The 17,649-nt window shown below is 45.0% G+C and overlaps 1 protein-coding gene and 1 long non-coding RNA gene across 2 annotated transcripts in view; one reads left to right on the top strand and one right to left on the bottom strand.

Annotated features, from left to right (window-relative positions):
• Window positions 1-17,649, bottom strand: part of SYNDIG1L (synapse differentiation inducing 1 like) — an 83,477-nt gene that overhangs the window by 55,976 nt on the left and 9,852 nt on the right. The gene's annotated exons all lie outside the window — the stretch shown is intronic.
• LOC109321254 overlaps window positions 9,608-17,649 on the top strand; it is a 23,449-nt gene continuing 15,407 nt past the window's right edge. The window contains exon 1 of the long non-coding RNA XR_002104011.1: window positions 9,608-9,619. This is a non-coding gene — a long non-coding RNA (uncharacterized LOC109321254). The remainder of the gene's footprint in view (window positions 9,620-17,649) is intronic.

The following is a 17,649-nucleotide window of genomic DNA, read 5'->3' on the forward strand; positions in this document are numbered from 1 at the left end:
ACATAAGGAAGAATTTCTTTACTGTCCGAGCCCCTAAGGTCTGGAACAGCCTGCTATCGGAGGTGGTTCAAGCACCTACATTGAACGCCTTCAAGAGAAATTTGGATGCTTATCTTGCTGGGATCCTAAGACCTTCAGGCGGGGGGCTGGACTCAATCTTCTGACATCCCTTCCAGCCCTAATGTCTATGAAAAAGTCTATGAAAAATTATTTGAAGGGCAGGAAATCAGTGGCACAGCAGGGAAATGAACACAGGCCTCTGAAGCCCTGACCACTTGTTGCTGCTTCTGAGAAGCAGGCTGAATAGGACTGGGAATATGCAGTCCCAATACCCCAACTCCCTCACCTTCCTGGCCTCTGTAAGATGATGCTAAAAGAAGAGTGGGTAAAAAGGAGGCAGTTTCAGTAGCCAGGTGCAGCATAAGCCAAGCCAGAATTGTCTCTGGCTGTTTGAGGATCTGGGCGGGTACTTGGCTCCTGGGGCAAATGAAAGAACAAGTGTCAGTCTCTCCCTGCGTGCAAGGGACCACTTATTTCTAAAGCCAGCTATGGAGATGAGGTCCCTGATGAGCTAAGACTTTTTTTAGATATGGCTGGACCTCTATTTATCAAGCTGGAGTGCCCTTACTGGGGGCTAGGAAAAGGATTGCTGGCCAGTCTTGTGTGGGATGGTGCTGAGAGTTTGTCTCACTTTCTGAGTGGGAGTGTTTCCTGCAAGTACAGCATAACAGAGAGAGGGGACAGTGCAAAGCGGGGGCCTCCCTGACAGGAAAGCACTGGCAGCAGGAGCAGACCCTCTGATAGCTTCCCCCTCAGATCCATAGCCATAGCTTTAACCCTCAGGAAGACAGTAGTTCCCAGCCATGCCCTGGCCCAGCCTCCATTGCTCCTTCCTAGCAAGGGTCTCAATCATCCCAGAGTAGGAAGACTGGAATTTCTTGGAGGACGAGGGTTCTGTTCTCCCCTGTCCCTGAGTGCAGCTGCTCCTCTGAAGAGATGGAGAATCCCAAGTCACCTTCTCATACCTTCTACTAGGGAAAGATCAGTTGGCTCCTAGGAGAGAGTGGGAAGGCTCCCACATTTCTCTATTTAGCGCAGTCCTGTGAATGAGGATCCCAAGGGACCATTGGCAAATCCACTTTCAGCACTAGATTTTCCGAAGCTCCGTTCTTTGTCAAAGGGAGCTTTGAAAATCCTCTCCTCCAAAGGGAACAGAGCTTTGTGAAGCCTCTTGAAGGAAAAGCACAATATTAATTACAGAGAGGGAAGAGGGGCTGGCCTTCCCTGCTCACACACACTGCAAACTTCTCTCTTCCATTCCCCACTGCCTTAGTTCACTGACGCTCTGCCCAGCTTCTCCTTCAAATAGTGCCATGATGGGGCATGTGTAGATGAAACAGGGGCCCTAAACTGAAGCAGGGGTTTTAAAAAATACTGCTTCAGTTTAGGCCCAATTAAACCCCCGTGTTGTGCACACACCTTGTTGACTTACCTGCCTCTCCAGCAGTGGGGAGGGGAGGGCAAGCTGCCAGCGGGCAGAGTGGTCCTTGGGCTGTGGGGCGGGCTGGTGCTTCCCTCTGCTGCAGCAGTGGCCCTCCCCCAAGTGGCATCCACCCACAGGCACCCAGCTTGGGAGGTCCTGGGGGGCACCAAAGCTGCAGAGGGAAGCACCAGGCCCCCTCGCAGCTCAGGCAGGCAGGCAGGCTCCAGTGGGGTGATATTAAGGTTGCTGCTTTTCTTGGGTGGAGCCCACTTTCCCAGGCTGCTGCCAGGCTGCCTGCATGGGCTTCCAGCAGAGCCATAGAGATGCACGGAGCCTGATGCTTCACTCCATGGCTGTAGGGGCAGAAAATTAAAACTCCTTGAAGGAGTTTTAGTTTGCTGTGCCCCAAGTCATTTAAGGCACATTACGCCGCTGAATTTCCTACAGCGGCTGAAATTAACGTGCAATACACTGCTGTGGCATGCAAACACTGACACCATTAAAGCGGTGCAAAAGTATTTAGCCTGCTTCAAAATGTCATGCACACACACCTCTCATTTCGTCTACACATAGTCATGTGGTTTCTCATGGCCCCAACTTTGTTTGAGGCTGTTCTGGGCCAGGTTTATCTCCTGTTCCTTTCTCCTTCAGTTTATGGCCGCACCCAGAGCACGGACAGGTCTGCTTGCTGGCGGCAGTGCTAGTTGTAGCACAACAACCTATTTCAGTCTCCAGTTCTTGCCCGAGGACCCAGTCCAAATTTCCAGAGCCCTGAGTAGGCCTGTGTGCCTCCCTCCTTCACTTGCACTCTGACTTCCACTTGTGCTCTGTGAGGCACAAAGAAATGCCATACCTTGTCCAAAGCCACACACAGCGCTACTATAAGAACCGCCAAGAGGACCCAGAAGATGTGAGGCCCAGCTTTGTGCTTTACCCCGCAACTAGTTTCAGCCTTGTGGTTACCAGAGTACCTGAGCAGTATGCAAAAACACCTCATTGTTACTTATTGCTATATACCCAGGAGGCTCACGGGAGAGGCCCTTCCCACAAGCCCTAAGTCACTTAGAAACATACCGAAGCCTACCTAATATTGTACTTACCAAGCCCCTGTCCTATGAAAAGACCATCCTAAAATATCCCCAGACATTTATAGTTACCTGACTTCAGACACGGTCCCTTCTGTCAGCAACCAGCCAGCTGGCAGCGAAACCAACTGCTCGCAGCACTGACGCTATCAATTGGGATAAAAATGCTGCAGATTGCTGAAAACAGAAAATGACTCAGAGGAGGGAAGAGGGAAAAGGAAATGGAAGAATCTTCAGGTGAATCTTGCAAAAGTGTCACTCTGAGAAGAGATGAGAGGTTTGTATGTGCTTAGCTGGGCTGTTGTGCAGCTACTCCACATGTGTGCTGGGATAAGGTAGTGAAATTAAAGACCCTTGGCTAAAATTCTCATACAATCTGCTTAGATCCCAAAACCAACCACAGATACCAGACTCTGAACTAAACCACTGCTGTTTTCCATAACAGAGTTTTTAACGCACTTGAATTTCAGTCCTGGCACTTTAGCTTCTCCACTTGTATCTGAAAAGTGTGTGAATCTCTATGCATTTAATTGAGGTTAATAAATAATAGTTGAGTCCCCAGTAAGTATTATTCTGATTTTAGCAGGCTTTGTTTCAATGACTAACTGTGCCTGTGCTGCCACTTCTTCCATTCAAGTAATTTTTGTTGGTTCCTTGAATTTCTCTCTCTATTAAAATGAAAATCTTACTATGCTGGACTAATCCTAAATTTTCAGACACAACCAGTTCCCCTTCAGTGGATCCCAATGACGGGTTCCACCACACAGAATGAAAACAGAGGAAATCCAAAAATCTCCTGACACTGAAAGCCAGGTTGATTTCATTTGCTTTTCACAGTTATGAAATAATTGCTATTCAGGAGAAGCAGAGTCCAGATTCTATTTTGTCAGATTCTCTGGATCAATAATCCATCAATGAACCTGAATTGAAGTGGAATAATGAGGTTCTGCCTGCCCCAGCTAATTTACAAAGAAAAGCTCCTGCCTCTTCACCACATACCTCTCAGATCCCATGTCTCTACCCATTGCTTCCCCCCCGCTATTTTTTAAAGAGATTCTAAAATTTATTATGTCTTTCTTTTCCTCTTGCTTGCTCTTTTGTTCTTTTAATCTGTTTCCACATTTCATTTACTCCTTTCTCTCCTCTTCTCTTAGTCTCTAGCCCCTGCTTTTTGGCTCTTTACCTTCTAAAGATTGATTGATTGGTAAATTCTTTTCACTTTATGCTTCTTCAGCATAAAGAAGCAATACTTGAAACTGGGAAATAAAAGAATGTCGTCTTCTTTGCCAAATATATTTCATTTTTCCCATTCACCCTTCTGTAGCAGCTGGAACTATGTTTTAGGCTTGCACTGTAAGAATTAGTGTCACAAGCACAAAAACACAAGGTAGGAAAAGACTGCAAAGAAACAGCTATTTGACCACAGCCTACTCCCCCTCTAATATGTTGTTAAAAGGACTGATGGGGAAGGAGGAGCATCATAATGCTTGGTTCTCATAAGATGCTTTTCATCCAGGGATCCCAAAACCCTTTACAACATCAGCAAGTCTCAATATCCCCATGATAGAAGTGGCGAACCTGAGACAAGTCATTACAACCTTATATTATTTCTACTGAGAGAGATGGGCATAGGATGGGTGTTGCCACCATCCAACAGTTTAATGTAGAATGGTGAGGAGCCGGGAAGCTTGGCCTCTGAGGACCAAAGAAAGGGTACACTTAAGTGCTCTAATCTCAAAGAGTGACAGGAGCAGAAACCACAGACCATGCACCAGCCACAGGATTCGGGGTGGCCTTTCAGAGAATGCAGTGGAAGCTTTGGGTTGTACATTGGGCTGTTAAGTTTTATGTGCACTCATGGCACTGCTGGGAATCCTCCTATGCATTTCTCCTAAAGCTGAGGTGACTAGATTGATGGGCCTTAGATGCCTCATCTAGGTCATTCCTGAAGCTGGGGGACTGTGGAAGGCCAAACAGACCACCAGTACTTGATGCTCAAGTCCCACAATAGTAGCACTCTGTTAACAGAACTGCTAATGAGAAATCCAGGATCAGCTACCTTGTGTTCAGGGTTGAGTCTGAACTTTTTCTCTCTCCAGACTATTCATTCAAGCAGCAGTATCATGTGAGAATTTGCTCTGAAATACAGGCAGTCCTTGGACTTACAACACAATTGGCTTCTGAAAACCATGCGAGTTGAAACGTTGTAACTCGGAACTGATTTTCGCATAGGAACAATGTTATAAATGGGGGATTGGTTTCTGAACCAATTTTCACCAAAAATAACCCAGAATTTTGAATTCAATCAATTATAGATGAGTAATATAGCTACATTAATGTATTTATATTGTAAATAGCAATCATATTAATTTGGAAGGACTTCTTTGAGGTGACTTTGCTGGACTTTTTGAAGGTTTCGTGGCTGGAGTCTGCTTAGGAGTTTTGGCTGCAGGTTTTTCTGGAGTCTTGTCTGCTTTCTTAAAGAAAGTATACAAGGAAGTTCGGATAGATGTTCTCCAGGGAGATGGGTGACGCAACAAACTTGTTCACTGATGTGGCATTGTATCGGATCAAGAGTCATAAAGTCAAAACTAATGTCAGAAAGTCCAAACAGGGTGTCAATTTATAAACGCCATAAGTGCTGTTCATTGTAACTCAAAACATCTTAAGTCAAGGACTGCCTATATGTGGGAAATGGGAACTGGGACTTTCAGCACAGCACAGTGTATGTAAGAGTGAAGCAAAAGAAAAATGGGTTAGTAACTGGGAAGCAGATGGTGCCACCAGCTCATCCACTGACATCAGTGCTAGGGGTGGTTGTGGCAGAGCAGAATCTATGACAGAGACTTCCCTGCAGCATCTATGAGTTTCAGAGTGGAAATTTAGGAATTTTCAACCTGTTTGTTTAGCTTTTGCTAAAAAGCTGATCCATACAGTCTTTGGCACATAAGGGTGTTTTTGAAGAGGATGTATGTGACACTGATTGGCAATAACTTAGAAGAAGCTCATTCAGAACTATGCCAGTTCTGCTCATCCTCATTACAAACAAGTTCCAGTTGTCTTATTTTGAATCCCTGCTTTTCACTTGTCTTTCCTGTTGATCTACCTGTGGCTATTCTTGCACCATATGTCATTCCTTATGATCTCAGTATATCAAAACAGGTATCCAACTGTCGACTGAGCATCAGCCATGCTGGGGACTTCTTTGCAGTGGCATAAGCTGTTTCGATAAGATAATGAGAAATTAGCCAAGCGTTTATAAACAGATGCTCTTCCTTCTGAGAAACACAGGGCTTGCTTCATTGTTTCAAGAAATCTTTCTACTAAGCCACTGCTAGCTGGTAAAGTGCTGATTTGATGTGACACATACCATTCATCTTCATAAAAGTTTCAAACTCATGAGATATGAACAGAGGTCCATTGGCACTTACTAGCTGCTCTAGCAAAACATGACAGCTGAACATTTCATGCATCTTGCAGCTAGGACACTCAGTAAATGTAGAGGAAACTTCCTGAGCTGGTCCTTAAGGCTGCTATGAGCTCTTTATTCACTTGCATCCCAAGGACTTGCTATAAGACTCTAGACAAAATAAGTGCATGTGGTCCACCACGGCACCGACCACATTGAATAGCCACACCATTTTGTTCTCATTTTCCCTGCCTTCCCTCTCCAATCTCTGCCTAACCTTTACTTAATCCCCCTTCAATATGTGGTATCTGAAATTTAAACCAGCAGCTATTTGGGGCTAGGATCAGGACTTCTGAATTCTGATCCCCTTGGAGAGCTGTGAAATTAAATGCCAGTAATAAAGGTCACCATCACACAGACCTCTGGCTACTCTGAGTAAAGCAGTGCTGGACAAGATCACACATTCCTTTAGAGGACCATTGGCAAGCACATGGAGACCTTGCCATGGATTGACAGGCCATTATCCTGGATGCTTAGTTGCTGGTTCTGGCATGTTCCTCAGAAGTCAAAATTGGGAGTCTGTGTCAGTGCATCAATGGTGCAATACTGCCAAGGCTATCAGAATAAATTCAGAGTAATTCCTGAACATGCATTGTACATTGTGAAGAAAGCATGTTGCTTATCTTAAAACCAGTGAAATAAAAACATGAAGTAGACATCCAGAGTGAACTGATAGCTCCAGCCATTTGCAATCCAATGTTCCTAGTGTCTTTCCACATGGTCAAGTCCAAAAAATCAGGATAGCATTGGGTCTACCAGCCATGATCTATCAACTTTGTCAGATTTGCCTTAATTTTCCCTTGAGTAATGAGGCCATGGAAAGATCTAGTACTGGATTCAGGATGAGGTTTTCAAGAACCGAGGCACCTGCTGTGGCTTTGATACCTCCTTGAGTCACACAGACCAAAAATTGGTATTTGTCCTTATGAGCTGTCAGGTTGTTGTCCTCCAACCCAGGCAGGGGTGCATCTACTTTATTGAGATCCTGTTTCATTCTTGCCAATTGATTGGTACTGTCCCTTAGTCCATTTACTCAGCTTCTCACACAGAGATAACAGAATGAGGTCGAGGCCAATACACTAATCACTGGCAGTTTCTGAGCTGTCACCTCCTCTAAACCTCATATAGATTAGAATTGCTAAACTTCTGATTTGCAGCTAAAAATAAAGAGATCATCAGTATGAATGCTAGTCTTCTGCACAGAACACCAGATTTATAGCACAGCTGGAGTGCTGTTTATTTGTGATGGTCCAAGGAATGTATGAGAGGCAAGGGGTTTTTTGTGATATCTTTTATTAGTCAAACTGCATAGTTGGGAAAGAAGCTGAAGAACAACTTTCAGATACAACATGACCTGAACAGTGGCATTTTGTGCCCAAAAACCTTGTCCAGCATCTCCCCCAACTATAGTTAGTTCAGGAAAACATATGACAAAAAAAACCCACCTTGCTATGGGATTTGGAATTACTCCAGGTTTCACGTCATCTTTCAAAAAAAGAAAACAAAACAAAAAACACCCCCAACCTCAAGCACAAAAGTGTTAAGTACCAGGGCATCAGCAGTCTTGTGTAGAGGCTGATTATCTGAAGTACAGATGTAGACCAGGCCAGTTCCTCACAGAACTGAGGTCTGGAGGGGTCTGGTGTCAAAATGGAAGCTATAACTGAAGTCAGACAGGCCAAGGGCGGAAGCCAAAGCCAGACTCAAGGTAACCAGGGTCAAGAATCTTCTTGGGGTCAATACCTAACATCAGTGTGACAGCAGTGGGACTCCTGGCTTGACTAGATCAATTTTGACCTCTGATATAATGGACATGACACCTTCCTCAACTTGCCTTTTTACAGTAACTACTTTTAGAGCAATGCCTTTCATGCTGTCCATTTGACAGTATGTATCACTGAAAAGCTCATTGGTATTCTAGCATGTTGGCCATTTCTACAGACCTTTTCACACTGCTGTTGGCACAGCAGAAATGAATGGTCACCCTTCAACAGAAAAGGTGGCAGCCTGGCCATTTCTCGATAAAGCTCATCCTGGTCACTGACTTTCCCATGCAACATAACTAGAAAAAGGTGACTTCTTTGGGTGACGACCTCCAATGTCTGAGTCAAATGTTTTCACAGCTCTTGTGTCCATGTGTATGCCTAACAACTGTCCTTCCCATAATGGAGCAACCTGCACTCCTTGTGAAGACAAAGTGGAGACAGTAAAGATTCATAAAGACATTTTTTCACATATCTTACTCATTTTTTCCTGGCTCTGAGGCAGAGAAATCAGGCCTGTTTACTTAACATACCTTATTGGAGGTTTCCCTCTCTCTCCACTCCCATTGGCAAGTACTATTCTTTACTGCAGTCTTCCCTTCTGTTTGTGGGGGCACTGATTGAGTCTTCTTTTTGTCATGCCTGTGGCATACCAGAGCTTTAGATCAACACAATGTGTCTGCACAACCTCTTTTATAATAGGGTAAGATATGCAATAGCAACAGCTATGTCCTTATATTGGAGAGCACTAGTAAGTTTGTTGTTTCTCCTTTCTTTCTCAGTCAGAAGGTTCATATATCTCACTTCCTAATCTCAGAAACCCAGAAATGATAAGATAAATCTGCTAGGCTGGCCAAATGGGTGGGATTAAGGACTTCATGAGCCACTAGTTTTCCACAGTTTGTTGGTAAATTCACAATACCAAGCTCCAAATTTCACCTCTCCTCACCATTCAACCTTAGACAACAGCTTGGGATTTATTATGCTGGAGTCTGTGCTCCAAAGCCTGAGGATGTTGCTGTTATCAGCAGTTGACAGGCCATCATAAAAACACTGCTGTCAAACTGACAAACAAGCAGTAAATATTTCTCCAAACTTCTGGTTGCCCATAAATGTCAGAAGGGAAACAAAGCAAAGCAAGACCTGTGGGGGACACCTTCCTTCCCCAAGGACAGTGCCATCTTCCCCTTACCCATGGCCCTGGCACTGTGGAAAAAAGAAACTTTCAATACTCAGTATTGCTATTGTTTTCTATTACAGGTGGAAAGTAGACGGGACCTTGCCCCAAAGAATTTACTGGTTGATTGCACATGTGAAGCCACAAGTGAGGTTAATGGGCAACCTGGATGAACAATGAGTTGTGGAGCTGCCGTTGACCCTTCCCTAGGGCTGCAGGTACATTTACTGAAGGATTTCTTTCTGGTTCACTGTCTCTGCTCCTAGAAACACAGAAGCAGAGGAATCATGAAACAGCAGCAGCCTGTAATCCATCTAGTCTCATCTCTGAGAGTAACTAATGTTAGATGTTTTAGAGTGCAGAAGAACCTGCATTCAACAGTTATGGAATTACCTGACCATGGCAGCTTTCTTTTGTAAGCCCAGGAATAAGAGGTTTGTTTGCCTTATTCTTGAAGAGCCTGGAGATTCCCATTTAAAAATATCATTATCATTATAACTCTGAATGTTCCTATGACCAGTATAAATCCAACCCTTTTTTAAATCTTGCTGAGTTTTTAGCTTCACCAGTATGCCAGTATGTGGCAATGAGTTCCACAGGCTAAATAATATCGGTTAAATGAAATGAAACGTCATAGTATCAGTTACATATTTGCCACTTTTCAATACCATCAAGTGTCCCTTTGTTCTTGTATGGTGAGAAAGGAAGAATAGAAATCTGCAATGTACCTTCTCTATAACAGTCATTATTTTGCACTATTATCACATCTCCTCCTATTTGTTACCTATCCTAGGTAAGCAGTACAACTTGTGCCTTCTGGTATGCTGGAAAAAATTAACCTTTGTGCAGAATATAAGGAACTGCATTTCCTCACTTTTACCATTAGTGTCTCTCTGTCTAGGTTCCTCTTTAAATTATGTTTAAGTCTTCCTTTCTAAAATTTAGGGTCACAGCAGCACACCCCTTCCCTAAGGACACTGGACTCCATTAAATTGTGGCCACTGTTTCTTGGCATAAGGACCTGACTATAATCAGCAACTGACAGACCATCAAAAAACTACTGTCAAATATGTGGAAAGCCACAGATAAATCAGAGGTCAGCTGCAATTACATATTGAACCAAATCTTCTATATTATTAGGGGCTACCCCCAGTGTGATCCAGACATGTCAGGTGTCAAGCAGGTGGTACCTTCAAAAGAAAGTTATTGCTATAAAACAGGAAAAAAATCTTGTTTTGTCTCTTGTCAAGTGATATCCCTTGGTCCTGGTCACTTTTCCTGCAGGTCCATCTTCTTTGGAGCAACCCTGCTTCCTATAGGTTTTTCTGTGGTTGAATAATTGGAATTTAAGCCAGCACATTAGGAATAGCATCCCTTGGAATCCTATGTGCAATGCTGTCACTAGAGCTGGCACCATGTGCTGGGGCATTAAATAGCTCTGCTGTTGTTCCCAGACATTTTTGCCCTAACAATATGTCACAAAGTAATAATATGAAAAAAATAAATAAACCTGCCTAAAACCCATCTAGCAGCTCAAATAGCCATGGCCCGATATTAAAGAAAACAATGTTAGCACTTCACTTTCTCCTCTCAAAAGATCTTTAATTCCTGCCAGACCTCTTGGTGAAATGCCCAGAGGTATTAAAAGACCATGGGATGATGCATAGTCCTCTGTTTGTATCAGCTCCTGAGATGCAATTTCATCACAGAAAATCAGGAACCTTCTAGTCTCAAAAATTAGCTTTTCTGCAGCCTGGTGTTTCTATCCACCCTGCATCAGTAGTGTTAGTTACAATGCAGAGAAAGCTGAACTCTGGGGGGTCAGCAAAAGTCTGCCTGCTGAATGGAAGCAGAAAAGAATTACTCCCATTCAAACCCAAAGCCCATCATTAAAGAGAAGAGCTGAGAGGTCACCAGAGAGTTCCTCTGGATAGGTACATTTATGCTTTATTAATTTCCCCATTGTTCAGCCAGAAGATTTTTAAATAAATCCACATTGAATGTATTTAATGCTTATTCAAAAACAGGTTGCAAAAACTGATGAGGAATCAGAATCATCTTGATGGAAATCTTTTTATTCCTCTTGGTTGGTGCTTTCTAGGTACAATGGTAGGGCAGTTTCCCTTACAAAGTACTGAACAGCACTGCATTGAAAGGGCACTTTCCATGTGCTATTTACTTTTTCCTCTGAGCAAGATTATATACTAAGCTTTGCTTGCTGAGGGCTTGATCCTGCCCCTATTAAAGTCACTGACAAATCCCCCATTGAATTCAGTGGTATGGGGCAAGATTTCTAGGCTAGTACAATATTTTAGGGAGCAAAGGTAGAGGCCTGCCCCAATGCTACTTCATTTACCTTAATCAGAAGGAAAAGGTTCCAGTTTCCAAGACCAGAGATAGTCATTTAAGAGTTGAGAGGAAAATTCCATATCACTGATTCTAGCCATTAAATAGTGAAGATCGACATTCTTTTCAAATGTTAGGACCTAGATTAATGGGCTTTTATTTTTCCACTGGTAAAACTGAGAAGCTTGAGATTCTTGACTGATTACCATTTCCAGTGTAATTGGTGACTCTCTGCATGCTAATCTCTAAATTACATTAAATTATTTTGTACTTTTTATTGGCGCTATTGAAAGGTTGAAAAAATCTCATAGTGGAGTAACTGTCCTGCTGGGAATCTACTCACTGCCGTTTTAAATACTTACCCCTCTCTGTTACATGGGAAACTTTGGTGTTTATTTTTCCTGGAAAGTGCTCAGATACAGTGGTGATGTGTCAGATAGATAGATAGATAACCTTATGTCTGATGAAAGGTTACAGTACTAGTGAGAGAGGCTTATGACTGCTCCATTTGTCCTTTCTTTTCTGACATCAGTGTTCACAGATGAACTGTAAGCCACCTTCTATAGAAGGAGTCAGTGCCACAACTGGGTTTATCACTCAAGTTCCTCAATGCCAGCCCTTTGTTCAGACCATTATAAAAGGCCAGGGATTTCTGCAGTTTGCTGCACTACCAGGAAGACAAAGGGCCCTGAGATGGTTGGATTATGACCTCCATTTGGACAGTTTTGTGGCTCTGGTGAAAAGCTAGAAAGCTTCCTTCAGACTCAGAAAAGAGTTATTGCTATTTGTTAAGTGCCAATGACGTGCCCGGCACTGTACAAGAGACAAAGTGAGACAGCCACTAGAGCTTCTAGTCTAAAAGATGAAACTGAGAAAACAGGAGACATACTGGGAGGTCTAAAAGGAAGGTAAACTTTGAGGAGTTGTTCACAACCTTGCCCCCACCAGGCTGCAACAGAGAAAGGTCCTGATTGGAGGAGCCCGACAAAGTGATGCAGAGAGATTTGTGGTGACAGCTCTCTTCTGCCCCCAGTGCTTGACAATTCCCTGTTGCAAGAGTTACACAAATAATGAGGGACATGAAAGGGCAGAGTAGATAGTCGATCCTGCTGTGTTTTCTCCCAGGAATGTGCTGTCATGGCACAGAGTCCACACCCCACTGACAGGGGGTCAGAGTGAACAGTGCAGAGAGTTAGCAATCAGGTGTGAGGGAATAAGAAGCGGGGCCTGATTTGGACCACTTTGAACACTAATGAGCTCTGAAGTCTCCGGTGACTAATAGTGCTGTCCCCGATTCTATCTTTAGCTGTGCTGCCGTGTCTCGGAACGAGGCCGAGCAGGGACAGGGGATGAACGCTGCTGGAATTCAGAGCTGGGAGATGAGCTCTTGGAAAGCTACAGGGCAGGGCTCTTTCACCTGCAAATCTGGGCATCTTTCCAAGACACAATGGACCTGGGCCTGATAGGCCACCCTTTGCAGTTCACGCATGGCCCACAAAATCAATTTCTGGGGGTTTCTCCTCAAGCTGATCTAGTACATTTTTAATAGAGAGAGACCCTCTCCACACTGGCAGCTCCCTCCTCTGCCTAGCTGCTGGTCTGAGGGCTCTGTGTGGTTCTCAGGTCTGGAGTATTTCTTCACTGGCCAGCTTCATATACAGGGGCTGTTAGGCTCTCAGTCACCACAGCATGGGGCAAGGGATTTCTGGTGAGTCTAAGTTTGCTTCCTCTCTCTTTCCCTAATTAAGTAACTGCAGAAGGCAGAGCAGCCACCTCTATTGGTAAAGTGTGGGGTAGGGGTTCAAAAGAACCCCCATCTCTTTCCCAGATGTTGGGGAAGGGCACCACCGGGGAAGGGCAACAAAACAAAGGAGCAGAAATGAACTGGTCACTAACCTAAAACAGACATTCTGGTATGTCCCCTGCTCTTCCTTCCAGCTCATTCTCACCAGTTCCACATCAGTTCCTAACCATGATGTGAGTTGCCTTTGCCTTTACCTTCTCTCTCTGAAAAGCAGTGCCTCCTGTTTTCTCCTCCCCACCCTTTGCTGTCTCCCACACTCCAAGCTCTCCCCTCTTGTCCCCTGTCTCCTATTCTCTCTTTTCTGCTTGCCTCCCACCCCCATGCTCTACTCTTTTCCTCTCCCAGGTCCCATCTTTCTTCCTCCTCTGCTGCTGCCTGAGGCTCCCCACTTTCCTTATGGCATTTTTTCTGTGCCAACATCACTGCGGTATCAAGCTGCCCAATGCAGCACTTCAGCCCGTATAGTCTGCTGCCAGCCCAGATTCACTGGTTCCCTTTGAGAATGCTCTCCCTTGTGACATGTGGGAAGTGGAGAAGGAAAATCATGCTGGATTCAAGGTCCCTTCTTTATTGGTATGACCCAGGCATTCAAATGCCATCAGGAACTTTGTTGAACTGGGCTGTGTTCTCATCATGAAGTGTGTGTGTGTGTGTGTGTGTGTGTTTGGGGTAGGAGGGGGGAGCTGCATTGCTCCTTTCTGCGTTTGCCATCTCCTGTCATGCTGTATTTTTCCAAGGGAGTCTGTTGAGCCCTTCACAGTGGGGGGCCCCAGACTCTGAGCATGAGCACAGCCATTCTGACTGTGGCAGAGAGCTTGCTCTGAAGAACAGTGTGACTGACTTTTATTTCTACTTCATTTTAACCTCAGCCATTTCACCCCCTCCATGAGTACAGCTGTTGCTGTATGCCAGTAGCTTGCCACCTACCATGGTAAGAGACTATGTTGGCAGCTCAGGAAAGAGATAACTGGCCTGTTGCAGTAGTGACATTCTCATGCCCACTGACCTTTGTCTTTTCAATGAGTTGAACAGGGATAGAGTCCTGTCCCTGTACCTGCAGGAACATAAATTGTAGTGGGGATGATTTCCTAGGGCACTTGTTTCTTGTGGTCTGACTGCCCCTGGAGTATGACTTGTAGCTGTCTGTAGCTGTTCACTGCACCACGTGACTCTTGTAATAAAGATTAAAGTTGCTGCTGTCCAAATGAAGTCCCTTTATTATTGCACAGAGCTCTGTGCATAAAACAGTCCTGGCCCGTAAATTGGGGAGTGTGCAGCCATAGATTTTACTGGCCCCCAAAGTGAGCTGTGGATGGTGAGGGCACTGTAATGCCAAATAGAGACACTCTCAAGTCATTATTTTTCTAGAGGGGCTGTTGTGCGGGGCATCATGATGGCTGCTTTGATCGGTATGGCAGTCTTTTCAAGGTCCCCACTGACCATGTCAGTCCTTCACCCATGGTCCCCTTCTCTCTGCTAACCTGAGGGCTCTGGAGTGACTCATCATGCAGGAAAGCTCTATTCTTGGGCTGGGACAGAGGAATGAAGTGCTCAGAGTGAGCTATCTGCTTAATAGGCTGTGTGTGCAGACTGAAGGCATCTGCCTGGCCAGGTGCAGACCTTTCCTTGCCGCCAGCTTGCTGCTGACTCTAATAAGTTCACTTCACCCTGCTCCGTCAATTCTCCCCCTTCACTTACACTTATTGGAAAAAATAATTGGATGGATTGAAGCGCGGCACCATTTTACTTAACAGATAAGAAATTTCATATCTGCCCTGATTAGAGGCAGAGAGATAGAGCTCTCTATAGCTAGCAGCAGAGGCAATTACATTTCACTTCTGCTGATATGGTGGGCTAAGTGAAGCTGCAGAACCTGCTTCAATATCCTGTTCCAGGCATTCCCTCTTGCCATGGGAATGGCATTTGCCTCCTTCTGGATGGACTGTGATGAGGAAGGCACTTTAGGGGGGCTCACAAGGGGGAATACTAGGTTCTGAGAAAGGAGAAAATGCTTTCCTGTTCTCCCCTCCACTCTCCTGCCCCGTTCTTTCTTGAGTGAGCTGAACCCTGCCTAGCACTGAGGTCACTCTTGGGATTCATGCATGGACACTTTGTAATACCCTTAAAAATACCTTAATACACTTAAAAAGTAGGTGGCTCAGCGCAGGAAACCAATGCACACACTGTTCCATTTTGCACTCTTTCCATCTGCTACTGAACCCCCAAACCTGTCATTCCAGGGTGGTGGCCTTTGACACACCTAGAGCCGGTCAATGGCCAACTCCATTCAGGTCCCAGGAACCTTGCAACCCATTCCTAACCCTACCATGGCTTTTGGGGCATAGCCACATCACACCACTACCCATTCAAGATGAGCATGTAGCACTCAAACTGGTAACAAAAATCTGTGATGATGCACAGCTACACTGTATGGGAATCTCTTTAACCAACCTGCAGCTGATTATCATTAAGATGCTCTCTGTAGTCCATTCCACTGCTCCAGGACATGCCTGTAGAATCAGGCTGGTGAGAAGAATGGTCTTCATCAGTGCTAACAAATAAAAATTAAGTTCCTCATTCCTAACCCTATATTTGTCTCCCTGGATTTGATTTACTGGGCTGTATACAGCCCCTGCTGAATAGATTGCAGAGTAGCTCAAGTTGTGTAGGCAGTCTTCCCAGATGGGCCCAGAATGAGAATCCAAACAATCACTGTAGCCAAGGAAAAGTGACATACATTGCTCTTGGGTGCCCCCTGTTCAAACTCAGTTCTAATAACGCTGCATGCAGCAAGGTGCTGTTCCCTAGCTTGGCAAGATACACATTTGTGAAAGAAAATGCTCCCTTGTCCCTTATGGCTAAGCCAGTCTTTCTGAACGAAAGCCCTAGAGGTTTTACAGTCTTTTTATACAGGACTGCTCAACCACTGGCCTATGGGCTAGATCTAACCATAGAGCCTTTTCATCTGTCCCATGGCGCTCCTGGCTTCTGGGACCAGTCAGAAGTGATGCAGGGCTCTGGAGCTCAATCCCGGCAGATAGAGGCAGCATAGGTTCCCGGGGCCTCATCCTAGTGCGTGGGGTCCAACCTGCCCCATGAACCAATCCTATGCCCCTCATCTGGCCCATGGGGCCAAAAAGTTAAGTGCCACTGCCCTTAACATATGCTTGTTCTGTGATTCAGCACAAGGGGTACAATGTATGTACCTAGAGGGTGGCCATCATATAGAGGACATTCCCATTTTCTGCTACTCTGTCCTCTATTGATACGAAACCCGATGCTTTTATGTCCTCTATTTTTCTCTTGAAGAGAAAAATAGAGGACATAAAGGCCTCCAGTTTCATATTAACAGAGAACAGAAGACAACTGGACTGTCCTCTATGATGGCCCCCCCTAATCTAGACAGAAAGATGCAATGATTTCCCTAGCCCTGATCTTATGTCCTGATTGGAAACACTCCCTCACCAGGTAGAACCAATCTTGTTCCTGCTCAAAAGGCAGCAAGGGGTATAAAGGAGCGGTCACAACAATCTCAGCTGCTGACTGAGCACAGCCTCAACCACCTCAGTTCACTAAGCAGAATTCAATCCAGCTCTGCAGCTAAAGTGCAGAGCAAAGGCATGCACAGATAGGGAAGCATCTAAAAAGCAGAAGGCAGGGATCCTACTTCAGCCCCTCAAAACCAGAGATTGAGAACAGTCATTTTTATTGTTAACTATTGTTGACACCCAGAGCCTCACTAGAATGATAGGTACTTCCATGGCCATGTAGCTAAGCTAGGATGTTCCACTGGGATTGGAACTGAGGTCATCACCAAGGCGGCAAGCTACAGGAGGGCTGTAAAAAGCAAGGAGGTGAGGATGCTCCATAAACACAGAGCTTACCACATGGAACAGGCAGGCAGAAGTGGGAGAAAGACAACAGATTGGGCACCAAGGCTAGAACTGCCGGTCCCTGATGGCACAGTATAAACAATGCTCAGATGCGTGTTCAGTCTTGCCAACACTCACCGACTCATAACAGTCCTGTGACATTTTCCCCAGTTGCTGCCATCATGTGTTCTCAGTCATGTGAATCTCAGCTTTCACTCAAAACAGGGTAAGATTATGCCTTTTATGATCAGGTCACAAAGGCAATGGATGCAGGTGTCGCCGTGGATGTAGTCTTTCTAGACTTCAGCAAGGCCTCTGACACCGTCTCCCACCCCATCCTCATTAAAAAACTAGGCGACTGTGGCATTGATGCCTACACAGTCAGATGGATTGCAGATTGGCTCAAGGGTCGTACTCAGAGGATGGTGGTGAATGGGTCATATTCGACCTGGGGGGAAGAGGGCAGCAGAGTCCCCCAGGGCTTGGTCCTTGGGCCCACACTGTTCAATTTCTTCATCAGTGATTTGGACGATGGGGTGAAATGCAACCTGTTTAAATTTGCTGATGATACCAAAATTGGGGTGAGGTGAGCATGCTAGAAGGCAGAGAAAGACTGCAGCAAGATCTGGATAGGTTACAGGAGTGGGCTA

This window comes from Crocodylus porosus, unplaced genomic scaffold (genome assembly GCF_001723895.1).
Source record: "Crocodylus porosus isolate Cpor-Errol unplaced genomic scaffold, CroPor_comp1, whole genome shotgun sequence".
Classification (NCBI taxonomy): Eukaryota; Metazoa; Chordata; order Crocodylia; family Crocodylidae; genus Crocodylus; species Crocodylus porosus.